Genomic DNA, 26,531 nt, shown 5'->3' on the forward strand with positions numbered 1-26,531 from the left:
GTTATTTTAATCAGCACCTAACACTGTACTCCCTCGGTAATGCAATGCAAACAAACGGAGGTGGGAAGGAGAGGACACCATGGAACTATCCCTCTTTACACTGGCTGCAGAATGGGACCAGCATTTAGGATGGGAGTGTATGCAGCACCCCATATAGGGATATAGCAGCCTGCACACTTGACTTGTGTGCCAGAGAGCTGCAGGAGGAATTCTATCTTTCAGTGCCCCCCACGTCGATAATACAGCTCTACACCAGTGGTTCTCAACCAGCGGTACGTGTACCCCTGGGGATACGTAGAGGTCTTCCAGGGGGTGAGTCAACTTTTGCCTATTTTTACAACAGGCTATGCAAAAAGCACTAGCAAAGTCAGTACAAAGTAAAATTTCATACCGACAATGACTTCTTTATACTGCTCTACATACTATACTCTGAAATGTAAGTACAATATTTATATTCCAATTGATTTATTTTATATTATATGGTAAAAATGAGAAAGTAAGACATTTTTCAATAACAGTGTGCTGTGACACTTGTGTTTTTGTCTGATTTTGTCAGGTGAAACTTGGATCTACGTGAGACATATCAGACTTCTGAAAGGGGTACAGTAGTCTGGAAAGGCTGAGAGCCACTGCTCTACAGTACCACAAATACATGATTCTGCAAAAAGGCATAACTGAGCCTCTGCAATTTAGGAAAGCCATAGAGTAGGAATGGTGCTGTGAGACAAAATAAATCTTTGTTCTGCTCTGAGAAACACAGTTCTTCTGATTATTCCTCCTCAGCAACTTTCTGTCATACACCCTTTCCTCCTAGTGACTGTCTTTATATTAGCTGTTGTAGCTCCATCAGCTACTGGTCTTCCAAAGAGCTTTTTAAAGTGCAAGTTGGAAGCTGTCTCCACCAGGCCTTCCATGAGGGAAGGGAGTACAAGTAGCTTCTGGGGTAGTGTTTTTTTTTTAATTGGGAATACATCTTTTTTAAAAGCACTACACCATGGATGAGAATTTCCTCTTGTTGTCTGATGACATCAGAGAGTGCCAACAAGAACTCCTTCTTAAAGCCTTCCATTCAATTCTTAACCCTTTGGAGATATTTTTAATTAAAGTTGAGGAAAGGTATAGTTCATTTTTGATGCTCAAGAAAATTGAGGCTAACAGCACTGGCAGACGTCTTGCAAGGTTTCTCCCACACTCCTAACACACACTTCTGTGCCACTCCAGCCCTATGTCTCTCTTGGGCATAGACTGCACAAGGTGCTAATAGTGCCAGATTATGTGAATTTATGTCCAAAAACACTGGCAACTCAATCAGTTGATTCATGACATAAATTGAATTTGAATAAGGGACTATACAAACAGAACACCACTGAGAACCCTGTGCGTTAAAGTCCAGTGCTATTCTGAAAAGTGACTGTGTAAAAACACAGCATTGGGACTATGTTAGAACAACCAACAGAAATATCCAAAACCAAAAGACCTGGTAGTAACGAAGGACTTTAACGATATAGACACCTGTTGGACAAGAAAAATGGCAAAACACAAAATTTCCAATAAGTTCTAAGAATGAGGGACAACTTTTTGTTTCAGAAGTGGAGGAAGTAACCTGAGGGACAGCCATTTTTGACTTGATTCTGGCCAAGAGGGAGGAATTGATAGCGAATCTGAAGGTGAATGGCAATTTGGGTGACAGTGATCATGAAATTACAGGTTTCATGATTCTAAGGAAAGGAAGAAATGAGAGCAGAAGAATAAGGATGATGAACTTCAAAACTCAGAGAACTGGTAGGTAACAAACTCAGAGAACTGCTAGGTAAGGCCTCATGGGAAGAAAATCTAAGGGATAAAGGAGTTCAGGAAAGCTGGCAATTTTTCAAGGAGACAATATTAAAGGGACAACTGCAAAACTATCCTGATGCGAAGGAAAGAGAGAGAGAATTGTAAAGGGCCCATATGGCTGCCTCAGGAGCTCTTTAATGGCCTGCGAAGCAAAAAAAGGAATCCTACACAAACTGGAAACATGGATGAATGCTAAGGAGGAGTACAAAAGAACAGCTCAAGCGTGTAGAGACAAAATCAGAAAGGCTAAGGCACAAAATGAGTTACACCTAGCAAGGGACATAAAAGGCAATATAAAGAAGTTCTTTAAATACATTAGACTCAAGAGAAAGAGGAAGCAAAGCGTAGGTCCCTGCTTAGCATTATAGGAGAGAGAATAACTGATGCCATCAAGAAGACTGGGGTGTTTAATGCCTATTTTGCTTCAGTCGTCACTAAAAATAATAAGGGTGAACAGATCTCAACACAATTAACAAAAAGGGAGAAGGAACACAAGCCAAAATAGTGAAAGAACAGGTTAAAGAATATTTGCAGACGTGAGATGTAATCAAGTCAGCAGAGCTTGATGAAATTCATTCTAGGATATTAAAGGAACTAGCTGAAGCAATCTTGAAACCATTAGCAATTATTTTTTGAGAACTCCTGGAGGACAGATGAGGTCCCAGAGGACTAGAGAAGGGCAAATATAGTCCGTATTTTTGAAAAGGAGAATAAAGAGGACCTGGAGAATTATAGATCTGTCAGCCTAACTTTGATACTTGGAAAGATATTGGAACAAATTATTAAACAATCACTTTGAAAGCACCTACAGAATAATAGGATTATAAGAAAGAGTCGGCATGGATTTGCCAAGAACAAATCATGCCAACCAACCTACTTTCCTCTGACAGGGCTACTGGCCTAGTGGATGGGGGAAAGCAGTAACCGTGATATATTTTGATTTTTAGTAAGATTTTTGATATAGTCCCATGTGAAATTCTCATAAGCAAATTAGAGCACTGTATTCTAGATGAAATTATTATAAGGTGAGTGCATAAATGGTTGAAAGACTACTCAAAGAGTATTGTCAATGGTTTGCTGTCAAACTGAGAGGGCATAGCTAGTGGGGTTCTGCAGGGGTCAGTCCTGGGTCCAAAATGATTCACTATTTTCATTAATGGCTTGGATAATGTAGTGGAGAGTACGCTTATAAAATTTGTAGAAGACACCAAGCTGGGAGGAGTTTTAAGCACTTTGGAGGATAGCATTGGAATTCAAAAATGACCTTGACAAATTGGAGAATTGATCTGAATTCACAAGATTAGATATGGTGTGTGATTCCTACACCTATTATAATATACATTTTGGAATCTTAATTTACAGCATTCCCTAAACAGTTTTTTGTTTGCTTTTATTAAAACATCTCCACATGAAATCTTTGTTTAAACCCACAAAGCGATCGTTGGCGTTTGAGGGCAAGCAAAATTAATACTAGTTACTAAAGAAAACTATGTAAGGTCAAGAAATCAGATGCTGTTATGTCCCATCACTGTGCTGTGTAATAGACCTGGATGAAATCCTAATAACATTTTATTACCAATAATGTTCTGCTCATAGAGATGAGAACAGCATCTGAAAAACATGTTAAAAAACTGCATCTAAAAATTTTATGTACATTTAAGTATTCAAAAACAAAAATATAAGAGCTCTCCTTTGTTTAAATATATTTCCTGCTTCTTTATTGTTATACACTGTGTTGTGGCAGACCTATTTATAGCCCAAGAAAGGGAAAAACCTCCACTGGAAGCAGAAAAACTAAGTTGGGAAAGAATAGCAGGAAGTGTGACTGCCGTTTAGCCAAACAATCTAGAACTAATTGGGCTCAAAAGCTCTCCAGCTTTACTGTAGCTGCTGAGAGTAAACAGAGCACAATTCTGTTTTTTCTTCAGAATCGTTAAAAGGGGGTGGGGGTGAATAATGAAAATAATCTAAGTACTGAAGAAGAGCAAAGAAAAATCTCAGCAGCTCAACACATGTAACAGAAGTTATTGTGTGGGAAAAGAAGACCTATACAGTACTGAAAAGGGGTGCACTGTGTCAAATTAAGGTCAGTATCTCCTTATGGCATTTCTGCTTGCTATACTCTTAATGCAGTTGTCCACAGTTTTGCAGTCTAGCAGCTAGTAATAACCTAGTGATATGTTTGTGTGGCAAAATTCATTCTCCATACATTTTAGTATGCACTTCGGAGAATGAATTTTGCCACACAAACATATTACTAGGTTCATTGGCTTTTAATGATAAAGCTTGCTTGAGAAATAATTGTGGTTTGGTTATAGATCCTTAAGAGTTCCTCCTAAGCAACAGAAATCTTTTCCAAACAACTACCATTAGATAATTTTGCTATTTCCGATATATTTGTCTTCTGTTTGAGCTTACAGTTATTAATTACTATAGCCATTTTGATGGAAGCTTTTTTCCCCATAAAGAAAAACATGGTCAATACCAAAATGTACATTATTAAAAATGTCACAAAATAAAAGATTTAATCTTGTCAGACATGTCCAAACAAAAGAATCAACCTATAATGGAGGTATCTGAAAATTTATATTGTTCTTAAATACATGATAGCAAATTACATGTTTGGAATTAGTTTATTATTTGCTTGCTTATTTAATTTCAAAATGATGCAGCAGCCATTGCAAAGTCCAATGTAATCAGTGGCAGACTGAAATAGATTAGAAAATGTAGACCTTTTGTTTTAGTGTATTATTTACACATTTTATATCCTGTCATGACAAACATAACCTGAAATCATCTATAAAAGCTACTTTGTAAAATGTCAGGGTATAAAATATATCATCTTACTGGATGGTTACTAAAAAGAACAGAAGACTCTTAGGGGAAAGACCTAAAAATACAGATTTTCATTCAGTGATAACAATTGAGATTAGTATCAGAGGGGTAGCTGTGTTAGTCTGGATCTGTAAAAGCAGCAAAGAATCCTGTGGCACCTTATAGACTACAGACGTTTTGGAGCATGAGCTTTCGTGAGTGAATACCCACTTCGTCAGATGCATGTCAGGTTGTTTTTTGTTTTCTTCATTTCAAAATTGCTTTGCCTCATGCCAGAATAAGAGGTGGTGGTGTGACTTGAAGGCAAAATGGTAGAAATACAAGTTACAGAATACTGAAATATTCAGTGATCTCCACATGGTATGGATAGTACTATGGAGTTTTCACCATTCTTGAATTAGTCTTGAGACTGATCATTATACTTGTTTCGGTGATGTACTGTATTTTGTCTATCACAGTACAATCCCTATTACTCATGAATTACTCATATTATTAAGGATTAGTGTCTTATTGTAAAATGTTCCTGATGAGGAAAAGAAAAGGAAATGTGTATGCTGTTACGCTGCTTTATCCTGGTAGGATGCTGTTATGTTTAGAATCTGTTGTTGTGAAGATAGCAAGGCAGGATGTCTGCTGATACACATGGAGGTGAAAAGCTGGGATAGGACAATGGTAAATAGTGTCAATCAGTGCTGTTTACTAACGGCCCAATCCTGTGTAGTGCTGAGCTATGATTTCAATGGAATTTATGATTATCCAGCACTTCATGGCATCAGATCCCGTATTCTATCTGGTTTAAAGCACTCCTTGTTTCTTTACAACAGTTGTCTTTTCTAAGAGATTGTGATCCTGCTCCTGTGAGGCGTGGAGTATCTCTGGTGAGAATGAAGTCAATGGCAATATAGATGCTCAGCACAGCACAGGATTGTGGTCTATTAAAATATTTGCAATGGATACCTTGGTAGATACAATTGATTTTTGTGGAAAAGGTTGATAGTTAATTTATTCTTACTCAACACTATTTATATTTGACTTCAGTAAAAGTTTTGTCAGCATAAGGACTGAGTAAAAACAGAGAGGATTTGGCTGATTATATTTAAGTCGCAAAATGCCAAATTGCGCAACCCTTATTAATACAGATGAGCTCTTGCTCACTTCAGTAGGGCTACTCAGATGAGTAAGTGCTTATCAAACCGTGTAAGGGTTGCAAAATCTATGCCTAAATGAATGCAATTGGTTTTATTAATATTAACAGCTAGGCTTCAGTGACCCAACTGAACAGCGACAATATTCTCACTTTGTGCAATGCATGTCTATCAGCCTTGTTAATTCCAGAAAATACAGGATAACTTGATCACTTTCTGTGCATAAGTAGTCAAACATTCAGAATTTTTCTGCTCTGAGATGTTCATTACATTATTATTTAAAAAGTACATTTGGTTTGCACTTGTGTACAAAACCTGAGACTATTGTTTAGCCAGGAAGAGGAAAACTGTTTGGGAACCAGCCATTTTATATTGTTAGTTTGTAATAATTACCATGGCTTAAAATGACAATAGTGTACTGAGGCAGTTTCATGGGCGCCTATGAAAAAGAGAGAGTATATTATAGAGATTACTTAGAAATTGTCATTCCACATTCTTTATGAAAATATCCCTATGATTCGAATATGACATAACTGAGATATACTTCCTGCAAGATGGGTCATGTGAGATATCATTGGAAAGGTTATGATTTACTGAATGCGATTATCCTATTTGTATGCATGTATCATTTCTGTATCCGAAATTAGGAATATTAACTATTTACTTGTATTTCAACTATGCTACTTTGGCTGACGCCCACTGCCAACACTTTGGGTACAACAATGTAAAAGCCAGACAGGGTGGATGGCCCATCAGCAAGGACAATGGACTGTAAAAGAGCTTGGTCTTCCTGTGAACCTGTGGGTCAGCCTGTGAAGAACGGCTACAAGGGCCCTACAGAGTCAGGTGATGCTAAAACATTACCTGGGATTTCATGTAACTTTCCACTGTAAGGGATGGAGAGGGTGTGTGTGTCAAACTAGGAAACAAAGAACTCCCGCCTTATGCAAATCCTATTTAAGCATGGGGAGTGAGGTAATCTAGGGCATCAGTTCTCCCCTGCTACCCCACCCAAGATGACTGCTGGAAACAAATAAGACTGAACATGGGGAAAGAACTGGGACCAGGCTGGAAGGGCATCTGGCCTGTGAAAAAGATTATTAGAACCACATTTAGGGTGAGAACTCACATGTGACCAGTCTCTTTAGTGTATTAAGCTTAGTTTGCATGCTCTGTTTTATTTTCTTAGTAATCTGCCTTGTTCTGTCTGCTACCTCCTTAACTACTTAAAATACACCTGTTATAGTTAATAAATTTATTTCTGGCTTATAATATAACCCAGTTTATGTGATTTCTAACTGGGAGGGCGAGAAATTGTGCATACCCTCTTCCACATTGATGGAAGAGGCATATGTAATATATCTTTGGGCCTGTACTCCAAGAGAGGTCGATATCTAAGTGCTGGAGCAAGTCCCTTAAGCTGAGTCTTCCCAGAGCTGATCTGCAGCTGGGTGTGGCCCTGCCTGTGGTGTGTGTTAGAGGAGGTTTTAAGAGACTGGCTCAGCAACACACGAAAAAGGGGGAACATACTGGCAGAACAAGTAGACTCAGTGGTATATCAGCACACCAAGTGACTTCCCAAGGGGTCCAACCTGTCACACATACTTTTAATAAATTCATACTCTTAGAAAGGATAATTAGGGACAAAATGCTGATCATATACACTGATGTAAATCCACTGAAGTCAATACAGTTACTCTAGTATAATCAAGGACAGAGTTAGTCCCACAGAGTTAAGTGCACTCAACATAGCAGACTACCCACCCTTCTACCAACCCACCCCACTCTTCTCTGTTTCTCACACTATGGGAAATGCAAAGCTGGCATAGAGCTACCTTTACCCACTCCCATACCCCTTCACACCTAAACTCAGCATGGGAACAGAGCAACTGAAAATCAGGGTCATTATGTCTGCAATACTGCCAACACCAAGTGCTCAGAAATTGTGAGTCAAACTCGAAATAATCATGAGATTTGTCTTTAAAACCATGAGAATTTTAAATACAATAAGTGTCAGGTGCTTTTTATTTGCCTTTTGGTCTTTTGACATTTTAGGATTAATGTTGTCAAGCCTTCCTCCGCAACTAAGAAAGCTAGAACTTTAACTGAAATAAACTGAGAGTCTTATAGAATCACATGATTCCAGGAGCTGGGGCTCTACAAAAAGCACCAAATATAATAAGACTTGCATTAACCTTACCAGGGCTGACAATACTATGTCTGTCAGCTCACTAGCTTCAAAACACTATTTGTAGAATAAGGAAATATATATCAAAAGGAGGGATTCTGTACTGATGATGTAACTACCCCCAAGAGAGAGCAGTAAGCCTTACTCTGCAGCCACTCCAGAATATATAATAAACTCTGATTTTATAGGAAACAATAGACATGTTCAAAACATATAATCCAGAAGGATTTTATAACTATTTTGTGAGATTCATAGATTCCAAGGCCAGAAGGGACCATTGTGATTATCTAGTCTGACCTCCTGTATAGCACAGGATAAAGAACGTCCCCAAAATAATTCCTAGAAAATATCTAGTTTTGATTTAAAAATTGTAAGTGATGGAGAATCCACCTCAAACCTTGGTAATTTGTTCCAGTGATTAACTATTCACTGTTAAAAAATGTTCGCCTTATTTCCAGTCTGACTTTGTCTGGCTTCAACTTCCAGCTGTTGGATCATGTTATACCTTTCTCTGTTAGCCTGAAGAGCCCATTATTAAATATTTGTTCCCCCGACAGGTACTTATAGGCTGTGAAAAAGTCACCCCTTAACCTTTTATTTGTTTAGCTAAATAAATTGAACTCCTTGAATCTATCACTATAAGGCATGTTTTCTAATCCTTTACTCAATCACTTCCAGTATCCAGATAAACTCCTTTTAGTGAACACAGGCATTGACACACCTAAGACTTTTACCTTTAAAAATAAAATAGAGTATGATACTTTTCCCCTGAATGATTGGTAGTGACAACAACTTATTAGCAACTGTCAGGTGTTCAGCAATCTACGTGAAATGACTTGGTGGTGAATCAGATGTAAACTGAAATATGAAAATTTATTCTCCACTCATTCTGCAGGGGGTTAATGTGCTTAACTTCCATTAGAATTAACAAGAGTTGTTATTAAATTTCCCATCCATTATGTTATGAATAAGCCCCAAGCTCGTCAGAAGTGAACTAATACAATAAAACAACATGGTAAAGAATGTTTTTTTATGTTTCTCTAATCTAATGACTTTCCTCTCTGCTTTATTGTTGAATAGAGAGAGGTGAAAAATACAGTCATAAATCATATGGAGAACAATGAAATGCAAACATTTGTATTGATTTTGGTCTGTTATTTTAAAGTGAGGCCTACTGTTGTTGGTTTCTACCCACCCTGCCTTTAATGTGTCTACACTTAAGTGTTGTAGGCCTAAAATAATCTTTTTTCAGTATTCATAAACTGAAGTATTAAAAATATCAAGTTTTATTCTGAGATACCTACATTAAATGCACAAGCCAAAAGTGTTTTATTCTGTGAGTTTATCTGAGCAGGTAATAATTTACCACTGGCCAGTCCCATCAATAAATTATTGCCCCCCATACCATAAGATAGCTCAAATACTCTGGCCAGTGAGTAAGAAAGGGAGAGTCAAGGGTCCATCCATTGCCAACCCACCAGCTATGCTGCAAGTAGCCTCATTTATTCCTACATTTCTGGACTCAATGTCTGGTTAGCCCCCATAACTGTGTAAGGAAAGATTGCTACTCCTTTGCATCTCTTTGTAGTCACATTCTGGCCTGCAACAGGGTGGCTTGCCCCTTAAGGGCTGGAGAGCCTGGGGCCAGCCAACCCAGATTATTAAGGAGGCTTACCTGGGTCAAATCAGGTAATTTCCTATAAGGGCAGCAGGTGTTGTAGAGGTGGGGGAGGGTTGGGAAGGTGCAGGAAACAATAAGCTGTTATAGGGAAAAGCTTGCTCCTAGAGAGCTAGAGCCCAAGCCCTGAGGCTCCAAACAGGTAGGGCCTGTCAAAGCAGGAAAGGACATAGGCTGGAAGGCTTGGGAGTAGAGTGAATTGGAGACTGCTAGGAATGAGCAGGCTCCCACAGAGGCATCTAAGGTGTGGTGTTTCCTTACTGAGACAACAGGAGGAAAAGTCTGGAAGTGACCTGGTAATAGGATAAAACTGATGGACTGTGTTTTGGGACTTTGAGTTTTATTGTGGAGCTTTATTTATGTGACTAAACCTGGCCCCTTCAGAAGGGATGGTGAATGAGCAAGTAACTCCTGAGTGGAGTTGAAGAAAGCCTTTGAGGGAGAAATTGTAGCAGGGCACAATAGTTGCACCCTGAAATGAGGGGTGCATGGGAGGTGGCTGATCCCACTAAATGGTCCAATAAAGTTATAAGAAAGCAGCAGAATCTTGGAAACAAAGGTGTTTTATTAGGGGGCAGTTAAAGGAAGCTTTTCTAGAACACATGTGAATGGGTGATCTATGCAATAGCCTAGCACAGCACACGGGGGACAAGCAAAACATGGTGGGGAATTACCCACCTGATAAAGTGCTTTCAGTCCTGGGTGTGTATATTGCCAAATGACATGCACTTAAAAGAAGAGCAACGAAAAGACTAATACTAAAAGCTGATTTAAGAGGAAATATTTAAAATGTTCAATATGCATAAGCTGGCTAAGAACTGTCCAAAGCCCAGCATGCTGCAAATATTTATGCAGGTGTGTTCACTTCAAGTTGGTGAGTAGTCACATTAACTTCAACAGATTCATAGCGTTTAAGGCCAGATTCATAGCATTTAAGGCCAATAGAGCAGGGGTAGGCAACCTATGGCATGCGAGCTGATTTTCAGTGGCACTCACACTGCCCGGGTCCTGGCCACCAGTCTCGGAGGCTCCGCTGCTGGCCTTGGGGTACCGGCCGTCGGTCCCCTGCCAGCCGGGGTTCCATCTGTCAGTCCCACTCAGCCCGCTGCCAGCCCTGGGTCCCGGCTACTGGTCTGGGGCGATCTGCTGCCAGCCTGGGATCTCAGCCACCAGCCCAGGGCTCTGCAGCTGCCCCCAGTTGTGATCCACTGGCCCCAACCTGGAGCAGTGAGGGGGGCAGACAAGGGCAAGAGGGGGCGCAGCTCAGCACCCCCACCTTAAAAATTGTTCCAGCATCCCTGTGCTGGGATATTTTTAAGTCCTGATTTGCTGCTTACATCACTATCACGCCACATGGAACAGCACACTGCGTTTGAAGTTGAGATTAGAATGTACAAGCAAGAACAGGAATCAGAATTTTCTGATAAATTTCAAGATTTCCAGCGATTTGACCCAATGCTTTCTTTTCTAATTAAACCTGAAAAGTTCAACAAAAGCAACTTGTATTTCAGTGGATGGGTGTTAAAGATTTCGAAATGCAGCTCTTTCAGTTAAAAAGCTCAGAACTGTGGGCATCAAAATTTGGAGATCTGCAGAGCACACAATTTAGCCTTAAATGCTTGGATCTTTAGATATATAGTTTTTTTAAATAAATCCTTCAAAAGACCACTCATCAAAAATACACATTTTAATTTTAATTACTATAGTAAAAAAAAACCTTGCTTCCAAAGTCTTCCTGTTCTTTCTGTTCATCCCTTTCTCCCTTCATCCCCCTCTTCCCCTCACCTTTGATGAGAGCCCTTAAAGGGACAACACCCCTTTCCTTCCAGATAGTTGGACAAAGAGTTTCCCTTTCTTTACTTCTGATTGTCTGATTAACTAGTTTTAAGAGAACCCTCCAGTAAAATCAATGTCTAGTAAGATATAAAATCATTTGTTATGCCTAAAATCTTTGGAAACATATTTTTTAAAGTTGGTGAAATTTCATAAACGTGTCTATTGTTATGGAGATCACACAGAGTAAATTAGTGTTCCCTTTTTCTAAAAGCAAGGAACACTGTAATGAATACACTAAACCTCTGTGACTGATTAATTTAAAATAATGCTTTGTTTCACTGAGTTAAATATGTATTAATCTGGAATGATTATGAAGGCTTAAGAGTACATTTAAAATATAAAATCAGCTTAGAAATACTGATTAAGAAAATGTAAAACAGACAAGAGCTGTATCATATATTCCATAATATTTAATGTTGTACTCAGCAAGACTCCAACAAACTTCAGGGCATATCAAAAAACCTATGACTTACATATTTTATTCCCAAGTTTAGTGCTTTTATTTAGATACTGTCTACATGTCCAGTCTTCACCATCTGGCATGCAATGGAAACATGCTTCATTTTCTTTAGAAAGAAATTGCAGAAGTGTTTTTTTTTTCAAATGTCAGTTGCTTCATTTGGGTTCAAGGATTTGGCTGGAAGGGGGAGAGCAGGGTGGGGGAGGGAAGATAGGATGGAGGCAGTGGGGAGAGGGTGGGGCCTGGGTGGAGTGGGGTGGAGCCTGGGGTAGAGCAGGAATGGAATATGGATGGAGCCACAGGCAGAAGAGGTGGGCTGGGGAGCTAGCCTCCCCAAGCGGCAACTTCACCCACCACCCATGACAGCAGGTAAGAGTGGTAGGCTCCCACACACCCAGCGCGTGCTGCAGTCTCCTTAGGCAGGGGCCGTATTCACAGAGCCGAATGTGCCAGCGCCGTGCATTCTGTATGAAGGAGAGTGTACAGGGGTCTCTGCAGTGAACTGTGACTCACCGCTGCCATGAAGCAGGCTGGGCATCTCGGTATCCTTTGCTGCCTCATCCCTCCCTCCACCCCCTGGGCTGCGCGCCTGGGCTGCCATCGGGCATAGGGGCACCAGTTTAACAATACTGCGTAGGGCCCCATAAATCCTAAGGACGGCCCTGCTGAATGGGAGTTAAATGGTGCATGGGCTTGTGTCAGTTTTCATCATGGAATGTATCCACTCTATATTTGGAAAATTGACTTCCCTTTTTTAAGCGTAAATAGCTTTTGCTGATGGTGCAGCATTCTTGGAGTCTGACACTAATGTACTGTACCAGTGTAATATTGTGTTGTGTTACTCTACTGTTCTGGACTATTCTGCAGCATGTTGTGGTTGTTTAATAAGAGTGAGGGAGCAGTTTCCAAGGACTGAGCAGCTCAGTAATAATGGAAGAGGGAACTTGAAACAACATCCAAATAACTGAATGTGGGAAGGCAAAGCTTTGGACTGGTGCTGGATTTTTTAAAAATATTTTGCCTTCTTCATAGTTACTGCTAGTCCCTAGTCACAGGTCACAGTTACATGACAAAATCTCTGCCTTCTCCCTCCAAGGCAACTGATTAATGAATTTTAGAGATTGATGATGGTTAAACATCCACACTGCCTTCATCCCAGTGTGATTTCATAGCTGCTATATGCTCTGTACTGAATCCTGAACACAGAGGAACATTATTTTGTATGCATTATTCAGAGTATAAGGGTGAATAGATACCTCACATATGGATAACAAAGCAAGACAGCATCTTTATTCTGTTACAGGCTATACGTGGAAATCTCAGCAAGAGGTAAAGGCCCAGTTTCAACCATGCTCAATAACTTCAACTGAGTCAAACAAGTGGGGAATTTAGCCCCTAGAGGGCGGGACTATGGAGTAGAATGTCACAGGTGATGAGACTTGCTTATCCTCTCAAGCACAAATGATGAGCATTGTAGTGACAGCCTCCGAGAAAGCACTCAGCTCTTCACATGGAAGAGGCTCAGGCTCTCTAGTCTCATCGACTGACTGCAGAGGGAGCTGGGGGTAAGTCTTCACTACCTGCCGTATCAGCGGGTAGCAATCGATTGCTCAGGGATTGATATATCGCGTCTCATCTAGACGCGATATATCGATCCCCAAACGCGCTTATATCGATTCCGTAACTCCACAACCCAAATGGAGTTGCAGAATCGACAGGGGGAGCCGCAGACATCGATCCTGCGCCGTGAGGACGGTGAGTAATTCGATCTTAGATACTTCGACTTCAGCTACGTTATTCACGTAGCTGAAGTTGCGTATCTAAGATCGATTTTCCCCCGTAGTGTAGACCAGCCCTGAGGGTTTTTTGTAGCACAGATGAAAAGTTTTCAAAAACTCAAATCGTTTACAAAAATCATTCAGCTTTTTTAGACCAGCTCTAACTTTCAGCAGCTTTCTGGTTCAAGCTTTTTAATCCTCTTTCCTTGTCTTGTAAATTCATTGTAAATGGATTGTTTTAAGTTATTCTGGATTGCCTGTATCAATTGTAGGCATTTTGGTGCAAGGTAGAGGAAGATCAGGTATATCAGCCTGTCCCCATCTCATTGTGCAGAGTGTACAATCAAAGTTCTCACTGTTAGGATGTTATGATGCTGTGGTTGGTAGCACTTACGTAAAGATTAACAAGCAGAACATTTTTCACCTGCTTATGTATAAGGCAAATCTTGATAAATAACTTGTAGTCTAGTCTTGTTTTGGGAAAAGCTCTCTGAGCTGGATTATTAACAATATGGTGATTCACAAACATCTTATGATATGCTATCAATCTCTCTGTCAGAACAAGTGACGTTGGGCTGATTGGGGAATAAAAGGCCCCTTCTTAGAAATGTTATGCATCATTTATGTGGGCTTTTAATCACACTGTATTTGGAAAACTGTAGGATGCATTTAACTATGAAAGACACAGAAGCACTATTTCCAAGTTATCTATTCAGACTAGAAATGTATGTGTCTTTTTCACTTAATGTAAATACTCAGCATTATGTGATATACCCAGAAACTCCACAAAAGAAGATAAAATCAGATAGAAAGTCTAGTCTTGTGGATGTCACAAGACAGAGACATGAAATTTGTTCCCAACTCTGCTACACATTTCCCATATGACCTTGGGCAAGTTTTTTAAACTCTGTGTAACTCAGTCTTCCCATCTGTAAAATGGGGTTGATATTTCTTAAGGATGTTGTGAAAAGAAAGCTCTGTGAATATTACCAAAAATGCTAATATTCAATAGAATGTCTTATTTCAATCTATAAAATGACAAGAGGTGCCTCTGTAAGTCTAGGTACCTCTGACAATTATTTAAATACACTAAATCAGTATACCAAAATATATGGTGGCCCCACAACATATAATCATTCTAAATAACCACTCAGCATGAAAAGAAAGAATCAGAACCACTGTATAACACCCAGTTTGTGTTCACTTCCCACAAATGTTCTAACTAGTAGTTTATTGGCAAAAATGTTTAGCTTAAGTCCTTGTTTTAGCAATGTTGCAGAATATCTGTGGAAAGTAAATTCTAAAATCACGAATGTGAGTATGCACACTGGAAACTCCTGCAGTTCTAGGTTGGTGCATGCTCCGTTGCTCTGTGGGGATAGTGCTTCTGTGCAGCCTGCTCAGCATATGGCAGCTGTGAAGTGCTGGAGCATGCCCAGTGCAGATGCGAATTTATCAGGCAAACTGACTGGGCTCTACTAAGCATGTACACACTGAGATTTTTAAAGGGCTTATAACTTGACCGAATTTGGGTGAATTTTCACAGGGACAACAAAAGGCACCACAATGCCAGTCTCAACTCCCTGACACATTTCTATTCTGTGCTCCCAAGCATGAAGTTAATGCTTCTGAACAAAACTCCTGTACAAATTTTTTAACCTGGCAACACAAAATATATATTCCTTCATTTCTGAGAATTAGAACTTTCAAATTATTTAATTTTTTTTTTTTTTTAAATCAACCTGAGGCAGACAAACAACATAGAGAATTTCAGGCCAAATAATTAAATTTTGGTAAAGTTACAAGTAACTGAAAACATAATCTTGTAATGGAAAGTGGTTTGAGAATGGTAGCCATGTTAGTCTGTATCAGCAAAAAGAACGAGGAGTACTTGTGGCATCTTAGAGACTAACAAATTTATTTTAACATAAGCTTTTGTGGGCTAAACCCCATTTCATCGGATGCATGCAATGGAAAATACAGTAGGAAGATATATATACAAAGAGAATGTGAAAAAAATGAGGGTTGCCATACTAACTATAATAAGAGTAATCAATTAAGGTGGGCCATTATCAGCGGAGAAAAAAAACTTTTGTAGTGATAATCAGGCTGGCCCATTTCCAACAGTTGACAAGAAGATGTGAGCAACAGTAGGGGGAAAATAGCATGGGGAAATAGTTTTTACTTTGTGTAATGACCCATCCACTCTCAGTCTTTATTCAAGCCTAATTTAATTGTGTCCAGTTTGCTAATTAATTCCAATTCTGCAGTTTCTTATTGGAGTCTGTTTTTGAAGTTTTTTTGTTGGAGTATTGCGACTTTGAGATCTGTAATTGAGTGACCAGGGAGGTTGAAGTTATAATGTTTTTTGAATGTTATAATTCTTGAAGTCTGATTTGTGTCCATTTATGCTACTCATTTATGCTAATTTTTCCCCCTACTGTTACTCACACCTTGTCAACTGTTGGAAATGGGCCATCCTGATTATCACTACAAAAGTGTTTTTTTCTCCTGCTGCTAATAGACCACCTTAATTGATTACTCTCGTTATAGTTAATATGGCAATACCCATTTTTTCATGTTTTCTATGTATATATAGCTTCCCACTGTATTTTCCATTGCATGCATTTGATGAAGTGGGCTTCAGCCCACGAAAGCTTATGCTCAAATAAATTTGTTAGTCTCTAACGTGCCACAAGTACTCCTCATTCTTTTTGTAATGGAAAGTGTTACTCAAGCTTAATTGTAGGCATTGCTAACTGCACCACCTATAATTAATTGACAAATAATTTTTAATGTAAAAAGAGAATATATTTCAAGGCATAAGCATTAAAGGTAGAGATACAATTGACCTGTTGACTCCAACTCTGCATCTCTTGATTTTCAGTGTTTGATTTCTCAAGCTTAATATTGCTATGGGGTTCCCCCTCCCAATAATATCAATACGAGGATCATGTCTTGATAGAAATCATACATAAATGGATGTAAGTATTTGCAGAACTATAGCACCCCAGAGCTGAAAGTATTTTGTAGAATTCAGAGTAGATTTATTTAAACTGTTCATCACTAATGTAGCTTATAGATGCTGCAGACTGAGGTAGCTTGCTATAAAACTGATAACCCTTGGCTTCAAGATTTACTTTTCATCATGTTCTTAAGATGCCCTTCAGTTGAACAACTTCATGTGAGTGCTGTTAGGTTATTTATAGTAGGCATTTTATTCACACTTAGATATTATTAAAACATCCTGTCTTGTGAAGACTTCCAGTTTTTTTTGTTTCATTTCTGTTGCTAGTGAAAAGATATATGTTATCTGGACCAGTGAAGTAGACCAGCAAGCCCAGCAGCTGTTTTTTAGACTTGGATTCCACATACTTGAACAACTACAGTCAAATGACTGTTGTAAGTTAGGAAATTGATGTATATAATGGACCAGATCCTCAGCTGGTGTTAACTGGCATAACTCCTGTCATAAACAGATAGTTAAGGGTTAATGTCTCTTTTACCTGTAAAGTGTTAAGAAGCTCAGTAAACCTGGCTAACACCTGACCAGAGGACCAGTCAGGGGACAAGATACTTTTAAATCTCGATGGAGGGAAGTCTTTGTTTGTGTTGTTTGTTTTGTTCATTGTTTGCTCTTGGGGCTAAGAGGGACCAGGCGTACACCCAGGTTTTCTCCAATCTTTCTGAATCAGGGTACATCTACACTACGGGATTATTCCGATTTTACATAAACCGGTTTTATAAAACAGATTGTATAAAGTTGAGTGCACGCAGCCACACTAAGCACATTAATTCGGCAGTGTGCGTCCATGGTCCGAGGCTAGCATCGATTTCCGGAGTGTTGCACTGTGGGTAGCTATTCCGTAGCTAACCCATAGTTCCCGCAGTCTCCCCCGCCCCTTAGAATTCTGGGTTGAAGCCCAGTGGCTGATGGGGCAAAAATCATTGTCGCGGGTGGTTCTGGGTAAATGTCATCAGTCATTCCTTCCTCCGGGAAAGCAACGGCAGACAATCATTTCGCACCCTTTTTCCCTGGATTGCCCTGGCAGATGCCATAGCACGGCAACCATGGAGCCCATTCAGCTTTTTTTTTTTTACAGTCACCGTATGTGTACTGGATGCCATGGACAGAGGCGATACTCCAGCGCTACACAGCAGCATTCATTTGCTTTTGCGTGATAGCAGAGATGGTTACCAGTCGTTCTGTACCGTCTGCTGCCAGTGTAATTTGGCAATGAGATGACGGTTATCTGTCCTTCTGCTGCTGTCATGGGTGCCCCTGGCTGAGATCGGCCGGGGGCGCAAAAGCAAAACTGGGAATGACTCCCTGAGTCAATCCCTCCTTTATGGTTTCTAAAAATAGAGTCAGTCCTGCCTACACTATGGGGCAAATGTACTAGAGAAGTAGTGTATCAGAGAGCACAGCTGCTCTGTGTCAGATCCCGCAGAAATGATGAGCTAGATGCCATTCACGGGGGGTCCCCCTGCAACAACCCCCCCTGTTGCTTCCCTCCTCCCCCAACCTTCCTGGGCTACCGTGGCAGTGTCCCCCCCATTTGTGTCATGAAGTAATAAAGAATGCAGGAAAAAGAAACACTCAGTTTTTAGTGACATAAAATGAGGGGAGGCAGCCTCCTGGTGCTATGATAGTCCAGGCAGGACATTAAGCAGTGTGGGGGAGAGGAGCCCAGCATCCTGCTGCTATGATAGTCCAGGCAGTACAGAATCTTTTCTTTTCACATGAAAGGGAGGGGGCTGATTGAAGCTCAGCCCCCAGTTGCTATGATGAAGACAGTTACCAGCCGTTCTGTACCATCTACTGGGAATGACCGGGAGTCATTCCCATTTTCACCCAGGCGCCCCCAGCCAGCCTCACTTGAAGCCAGCCAGGAGCACTCATGGGTTGATAAGAAGGACGGTTATCAGTCCTACTGCACCGTCTGCCACTAGGGAGGGGAGAGGAGCGGATACTTCTCTTCACTGCTGCAGCATCACGTCTACCAGCAGCATTTAGTAGACATAGGGTGACATTGAAAGAAGTCAAGAAATGATTTCTTTCCCTTTTCTTTCACCTGGGGGGGGGGAGTAAATTGACGAGCTATTCCCTGAACCACGCCGGACAATGTGTTTGAAACTACAGGCATTGGGAGTTCAGCCAAGAATGCAAATACTTTTCGGAGACTGCTGGGGACTGTGGGATAGCTGGAGTCCTCAGTACCCCCTCCCTCCCTCCATGAGCGTCCATTTAAGTCTCTGGCTTCCCATTACGCTTGTCATGCAGCACTGTGTAGCCTGTAGATTTTTTTTTCAAACGCTTTGGCATTTCCTCTTCTGTAACGGAGCTTTGATAGCACAGATTTATCTCCCCATACAGCTATCAGATTCAGTATCTCCCGTACGGTCCATGCTGGAGCTCTTTTTGGATTTGGGACTGCATTGCCACCCGTGCTGATCAGAGCTCCAGGCTGGGCAAACAGGAAATGAAAATCAAAATTTCGCAGGGCTTTTCCTGTTTACCTGGCCACTGCATCCGAGTTGAGATTGCTGTCCAGAGCGGTCACAATGGTGCACTGTGGGATACCGCCCAGCGGCCAATACCGTCGATTTGCGGCCACACTAACCCTAATCCAATATGGTAATACCGATTTTAGCGCTGCTCCGCTCATCGGGGAGGAGTACAGAAACCGATTTAAAGAGCCCTTTATATCGATATAAAGGGCCTCGTAGTGTGGACGGGTACAGCGTTAAATCGGTTTAACACTGCTAAAATCAGTTTAAACTCGTAGTGTAGACCAGGCATCAGTCTCTCATGTTTCAGAATAGTAAGTAATAGCCAGGAGAGGGGATTAGTCTTATGTTTGTTTTCTTAACTTGTAAGTGTGTCTTTTTGCTGGAAGGATTTTTACCTCTGTTTGCTGTAACTTTGAATCTCAGGCTGCGGGGGGGAAGTCCCTCTAGTCTATATGAATCTGAATATCCTGTAAATATTTTTCCATCCTGATTTTACAGAGATAATTTTTACTTTTTCTTTCTTTAATTAAAAGCTTTCTTTTTTTTTAAGAACCTGATTGATTTTTCCTTGTTTTGGAATCCAGGGGATTGAGTCTAAACTCACCAGTGATTGGTGGGGAAAGGAAGGGAATTGTTAATTCCTCTTTGTTTTAAGATCCAAGGAGTTTGGATCTGTATAGCTTCCCAAGGCAACCCAGGGAGGGGAAAGTCTGGGGAGGGGGGGAAAGGAGGGGGGATGGTTTATTTCTCCTTGTTTTAAGACCCAAGGGGTTTGGGTCTTGGGTTCCCCAGGGAAGGTTTTGGGGGAACAGGAAGTGTGCCAAACACTATATTTTGGCTGGTGGCAGCGTACCAGATCTAAGCTAGAAATTAAGCTTAGAAGTGATCGTTCCGGTCCCCACTTTTTGGACACTAAAGTTCAAAGTGGGGAAAAAAACCTCGACAACTCCACTGAAGGTATGTTGATTTACCACAGCTGAATATCTGGCCTATTACTATAGATGTAGAATGTTTTTTAATTCTGTAAAGATTTTTAATTCCCGCCCCACCAGTGCACAAAAGGAGAGTCACCAAATGCCAATAACTCACAAAATAATTCCATGACCTGTACTGAATTGAGCACATTATCAGTGCTCAAATTAATAAACATTCATATGAATAATTAATAGAACAGAACTATTACACACTCAAATATGTCTAAAAAGCTAAGAGAATCACTTAATAGTAAAAACAAGCCATAAAAAGGAGAGGTTTTGCTCTTTTATTATTTCTTTATGGCATCAAAACAGTGTTCTAGGCACTTTATTTTGCAAAATACACAAAGTGAATGACTTACAGTTGACCCCAACATGAATCAAAAGGATAGTGTAACTTCTCCATTTTCCTCACATTTTTTGTGGCTTGTTTTGTTAAGTTATAGTTACCTTGTGCTTAACTTCAACTTTTTAACCTTATACTTTTGGATGTGCACTGATTTTTTTGCCCAGAGCCTGGGCTCCAGCCCAAGCTTGAAATCTACGCTGCAAGTTTATTGTCCTGCAGCCTACGTCCTGTTGAGCCTGAGTCAGCTGACATGGGACAGCCATGGGGTTTTGTGTGAGTGTATATATCTATCCTTAGCACACAGGATGGACCTACTTTGGGAAGGAATCAATGAAACAAAGGAGACTGTCATTTGCCTCTTCTGTTGCAGAAGTTGGAAGGTTTGTGATGAACGATGCAGGAAATTGCAGGAAGTGAAAGGTCAGTCTCTCAGTTAAGGCAGTTGAATGCCAACGAGGTAGGAACACTGGAAGATCCCTAAAAGTGGGGGGCCCTGTGCTGCCCCTTCCCCTGAGGCCACACCCCCCTCTCCCAAAAAGTGGGAAGCCATGGCTTCCTGGCCTTCACTATTCCAGCGCCCTTGCTACAGAGTTATTTTTGGGTGGTGGGCGAGTAACTTGTGTCACGGAGTGTGGGGGAGTCCAGCCCTGCACCCCTCTTCCTGGGACCCACAGTGACTCTTAGCCAGCCAGTAAAACAGAAGGTTTATTGGACAACAGGAACACCGGTTACAGCAGAGCTTGCAGGCACAGTCAGGACCCCTCCCTCGAGTCCTTCTGGGCTTTCAGGGTGCTTGGATCCTAGCTAGGATACCCTGAATTCCGCCCACACAGCCCCAAGCCCAAACTCAAACTGCTTCCCTCCTGCCACTCCCTTCCTTTGTTCCCCTTCCCAGGCAAAGGTGTTGACCTTTCCCCTCCCTTACCTAGCCCTGGCATCGTCCATCCCCTAAAGTCCTCCCCTGCTCTCCCACTCCCCACACAGACAGTCCCTACTGCATCACATCTCTCCCCCCTTCGAGACTGAACTGAGCGGGGTCACTCTGTCCAGTGACCTGGGGAAGTTCTGGGCCCCCTCTCCGGGACAACGCATCCGCTGTCAGGTTGGCACTTCCCTTCACATGGACCACGTCCATGTCATAGTCCTGCAGGAGCAGGCTCCACCTCAGGAGCTTGGCGTTGGCTCCTTTCATCTGGTGCAGCCAGGTCAGGGGAGAGTGGTCGGTGTACACGATGAAGTGTCACCCAAAGAGATATGGCTCTAGCTTCTTAAGGGCCCACACCATGGCCAGGCATTCCTTCTCGATGGCCGCGTAGCTTTGTTCCCGGGGTAGCAGCTTCTTACTCAGGTACACGATGGGGTGTCTCTCCCCCTTTTCATCCTCCTGCATTAACACTGCCCCCAGTCCCGTGTCTGAGGCATCAGTGAACACCATAAAGGGTTTGTCAAAATCTGGGTTTGCCAGAACTGGGCCACTAACCAGAGCCTCCTTCAGCGCCCGGAAAGCCTCCTGGCACTGCTCAGTCCAGATCACCTTGTCTGGCTTCCCCTTTTTGCACAGTTCAGTGATGGGGCCGGCTATGGCACTAAAGTGGGGCACGAACCTTCGATAGTACCCCGCCATCCCAATAAAGGCCTGGACCTGCTTTTTGGTTTGGGGAGCAGGCCAGTCTCTGATCACCTCCACCTTGGCTGATTCCGGCTTCAGGCAGCCGCTCCCCACCCGATGGCCCAGGTAAGATACTTCAGCCATCCCCACCTTGCACTTCTCAGCCTTTAATGTTAACCCAGCCTTTCGGAGTCGGTCTAGGACTTGTTTAACCTGGGACATGTGGTCCTCCCAGGTCTGGCTGAAGACGCAGATGTCGTCAATATATGCCACGGCAAAGCTCTCCATCCCCCTCAGTAGCTGATCCACCAGACGCTGGAAGGTGGCCGGCACTCCCTTGAGGCCGAAGGGCAGGGTCAGAAACTCATAGAGCCCCAGAGGGGTGATAAAGGCCGATTTCAGCCTGGCATCTGCGTCCAGCGGCACTTGCCAGTAGCCTTTGGTAAGATCCATAGTGGTGAGGTACCGAGCACCTCCCAGCTTGTCTAGGAGCTCGTCAGGCCTGGGCATAGGGTAGGCATCAGATACGGTGATGGCATTGAGCTTTCAATAGTCCACACAGAACCGGATTGACCCATCCTTCTTGGGGACTAGCACCACTGGCGAGGCCCAAGGGCTGGAAGACGGCTGGATCACCCCCAAAGCCAGCATGTCCCTGACCTCTCTTTCAAGATCCTGGGCAGTTTTACCAGTGACCCGAAAAGGGGAGCATCTTATAGGGGCATGTGACCCGGTCTCCACCCGGTGGACAGTCAAATTAGTGCGTCCAGGCTGGTTGGAAAACAGCTGTCGGTACAGATGCAGCACCCCTCTGATCTCAGCGTGCTGGCCCGGGGTCAGTTGCTCAGAGAGGGGAATCGCCTCCAGGGGGGAACCAGCTTTTGTCTCAGGGAATAGATCCACTAAGGGGTCATCTCCCTGCCCCTCCCAATGTCCACACACGGCCAACACCACATTCCCCCTGTCATAGTATGGTTTCATCATGTTCACATGGTACACCCGATGGTGATGTGCCCGGTTTGACAGCTCCACCACATAGTTTACCTCATTCAGTTGTTTGATAACCTTGAAGGGCCCTTCCCAGGTGGCCTGGAGTTTGTTTCTCCTCACGGGGATAAGAACCATCACCTGATCCCCGGTGGCGAAGGCACGGGCTCGTGCTGTGCGGTCATACCAGACCTTCTGCCTCCTCTGGGCTCGGGCCAGATTCTCCCTGGCCAGGCCCATGAGCTCGGCCAGTCTTTCCCGGAAGGTCAGGACATACTCCACCACTGACTCTACCTCGGGAGCGGCCTTCCCCTCCCATTCGTCCCTCATCAGGTCTAGGGGCCCCCTCACCCGCCTTCCATACAACAGTTCGAAAGGTGAAAACCCGGTAGATTCCTGGGGTACCTCCCTGTACGCAAACAGCAGGTGAGGTAAGTACTTGTCCCAATCTTGCGGATGCTGGTTCATAAATGTTTTTAGCATCATCTTCAGCGTCCCATTGAACCTTTCTACCAGCCCGTTGGACTGGGGCTGATACGCTGAGGCCCAGTTGTGCTGGACCCCACATTTCTGCCATAAGGACCGGAGCAGGGCCGACATGAAGTTGGACCCCTGGTCAGTTAAGACCTCCTTCGGGAACCCCACCCGGCTGAAAATTGTCAGCAGCGCATCTGCCACTGTGTCTGCTTCGATAGAGGACAAGGCCACCGCCTCGGGGTAGCGAGTGGCAAAATCCACCACCACCAGGATGTATTTCTTCCCTGACCGGGTCGTCTTGCTGAGGGGTCCCACTATGTCCATGGCCACCTTCTGGAAAGGTTCTTCTATGATGGGTAAAGGCCTCAAAGCCGCTTTCCCCTTGTCCCGGGCCTTCCCCACCCTCTGGCAGGGGTCACAGGATTGGCAGTACTGTCGGACATGGGTAAAGACCGCAGGCCAGTAAAAGTTCTGTAGCAGCCTCTGCCTGGTGCGCCGGATTCCCTGGTGCCCTGCGAGAGGGATGTCATGGGCCAGGTACAACAGCTTGTGATGGAACTTCTGGGGAACCACCAGCTGCCTCCTGATCCCCCATGACTCTACTTCCCCTGGGGGAGCCCATTCTCGGTACAGGAGCCCCTTCTCCCACAGGAACCTCTCCTTGCAACCTCTCCTCATGGTCTGTACCGCACTAAGGTCAGCCCGATCCCTGTGCTTCCGCAAGGAGGGATCTTTCTGCAACTCGGCCTGGAACTCAGCAGCTGGGACAGGAATGGGGACCGGCTCTCTCTTGCGGGCTGGGTCTGAGGCCGCAGCCTCTCTGCACCGTGCCCCTGGGCGTTCCCCACTCCCTGAGTTAGGGTCCTGCACCTCAGGTCGAGTACCTTCCCCGTTGTCAGGGAGCAGTGCCATTTGCCGACTCTGACTATGAGTCACGACCAGGGCACTCTGGGTGTTACTAGGCCAGTCCTCAAGGTCCCCTCCCATTAACACGTCAGTGGGCAAATATTGGTGTACCCCCACATCCTTGGGGCCCTCCTTGGCCCCCCATTTCAGGTGTACCCTTGCCACGGGTACCTTGAATGGGGTCCCACCCACGCCCATCAGGGTCAGGTAGGTGTCGGGCACCATCCGATCTGAGGCCACCACCTCGGGCCGGGCCAGCGTCACCTCTGTGCCCGTGTCCCAGTACCCAGTGACCTTCCTCCCGTCCACTTCCAGGGAAACAATGCACTCTTTCCGGAGGGGCAGCCCCGCGCCCACCCGGTAAACCAAAAACCCGGAACCTGGAGCATCCACAGGTGGTATGTTGCCAACCCCCCTTTCCTGGGAATGTAGCCCCTCCTCCGATTGGGTTTTTACCCAGTCCACCCTCTGCGGGTTGGGTCTGCTTGGTCTGTCCCTGAGCTTGGGGCACTGGGCCCGTATGTGACCTCGTTGGCCACAGCGATAGCAGCCCATATCTCGTGGGTCCCCTTGAGTGGGTCAGAGGGACCTGCTGCTGGATGTTCCCCTTTTGGGGGGGTTCTCCATAGGCCCCCTTTGGGAGGTCCCATGATGACTCTCTCTCTGCGTTGAGGCAGGCCTGCTCCTTCGAGACTCCTTCCTGCCATCCCCTGCCCGACTGTCCACAAATTGGTCGGCCAGCTGGCCTGCATGCTGCGGGTTCTCTGGCTTCTGGTCCATCAACCACAGCCTCAGGTCGGATGGGCACTGCTCGTACAGGTGCTCCAGTAGGAATAGGTCAAGCAGATCCTCTTTGGTTTGGGCCCCAGCTGTCCACTTGTGGGCATACCCCTGTGCCCGGTTGACCAGTTGTAGGTATGTGACCTCACGGGTTTTACGCTGGCTCCGGAACTTTTTCCGATACATCTCAGGAGTCAGCCCAAACTCGCGGAGCAGGGCCTGTTTGAACAGTTCGTAGTCCCCTGCCTCCGCCCCTTTCAGTCGGCTGTACACCTCCACGGCTGTGGAGTCCAGTAAGGGGTGAGAACTGCAATCCTGTCTGCAGGGTCAACCCTGTGCAGCTCGCAGGCATTCTCAAAGGCCGTCAGGAAGGTATCTATGTCCTCCCCCTCCTTACACCGGGACAGCAAGTGCTTATCAAAGCTCTTTGTAGGCTTGGGTCCCCCCTCACTCACCGCAGCCGGAGCCTCACTGCTCCTCAGCCGGGCCAGGTCCAGCTCATGTTTGCGCTGTTTCTCCTTCTCCTCCCACTCACGCTGGCGCTGGTTCTCCTCATGTTTACGCTGGTTCTCCTCATGTTTATGCTGTTTCGCCTTCTCCTCCAGCTCTCGCCTCTTTAACTCGAGCTCTTCCCGTCTCAGCTCCCTTTCATATTCCAGCCACTTCTGCTCCACGGATGCCGAGCGTTGCCGGGAGGATCCCCTGCTGGGGGGTGAGCTTCGCCGTGAGGCTCCCCTGCTGGCCGGGGGTGTCACGGTGCCCTCGGTATACACTGGGCTCCTCCCCGCCCTTCCCCTACGCCTAGGAAGGGGGTGTCTCGGGAAGCCCTCGTCTGCCAGCTGACCACTCCCAGCGGGGACAGACACTGGTGCCTGCGCTGCATCTGCTCGGCTGCTTCCCTCAGAGACAGGGCTCCGTTCATTCATGCGGTCTCCCTGCTCCAGCTGGGCAATCAGCTGGTCCTTGGTGCGTCTCCCCGGGCGCAACCCCCTCTGCTTGCACAGCTCCAGCAGGTCACACTTGCGCCGCTTGGCATACATCTTCCTGCTGGGCACTCACAGGCCGGGGTGCTCGCCGCTCCCCACGGTTTCCAGGGGGACCCCTAGTGCACCAGCCCTTCGTGAGGTCACCACCCTCTCTGCCAGGGTCGAGCTGTAGACTCCTCCGCCCCTGGGACCG

At 44.2% G+C, this 26,531-nt stretch overlaps 1 protein-coding gene across 1 annotated transcript in view; it reads left to right on the plus strand.

Annotated features, from left to right (window-relative positions):
• The first annotated feature begins 3,806 nt into the window (after positions 1-3,806).
• RASGRP3 (RAS guanyl releasing protein 3) overlaps positions 3,807-26,531 on the plus strand; it is a 119,183-nt gene continuing 96,458 nt past the window's right edge. The window contains exon 1 of the mRNA XM_030557140.1: positions 3,807-3,922. The gene's annotated coding sequence lies outside the window, so the exon portion shown is untranslated. The remainder of the gene's footprint in view (positions 3,923-26,531) is intronic.

Source organism: Gopherus evgoodei, chromosome 3, assembly GCF_007399415.2.
Source record: "Gopherus evgoodei ecotype Sinaloan lineage chromosome 3, rGopEvg1_v1.p, whole genome shotgun sequence".
Lineage (NCBI taxonomy): Eukaryota > Metazoa > Chordata > Testudines > Testudinidae > Gopherus > Gopherus evgoodei.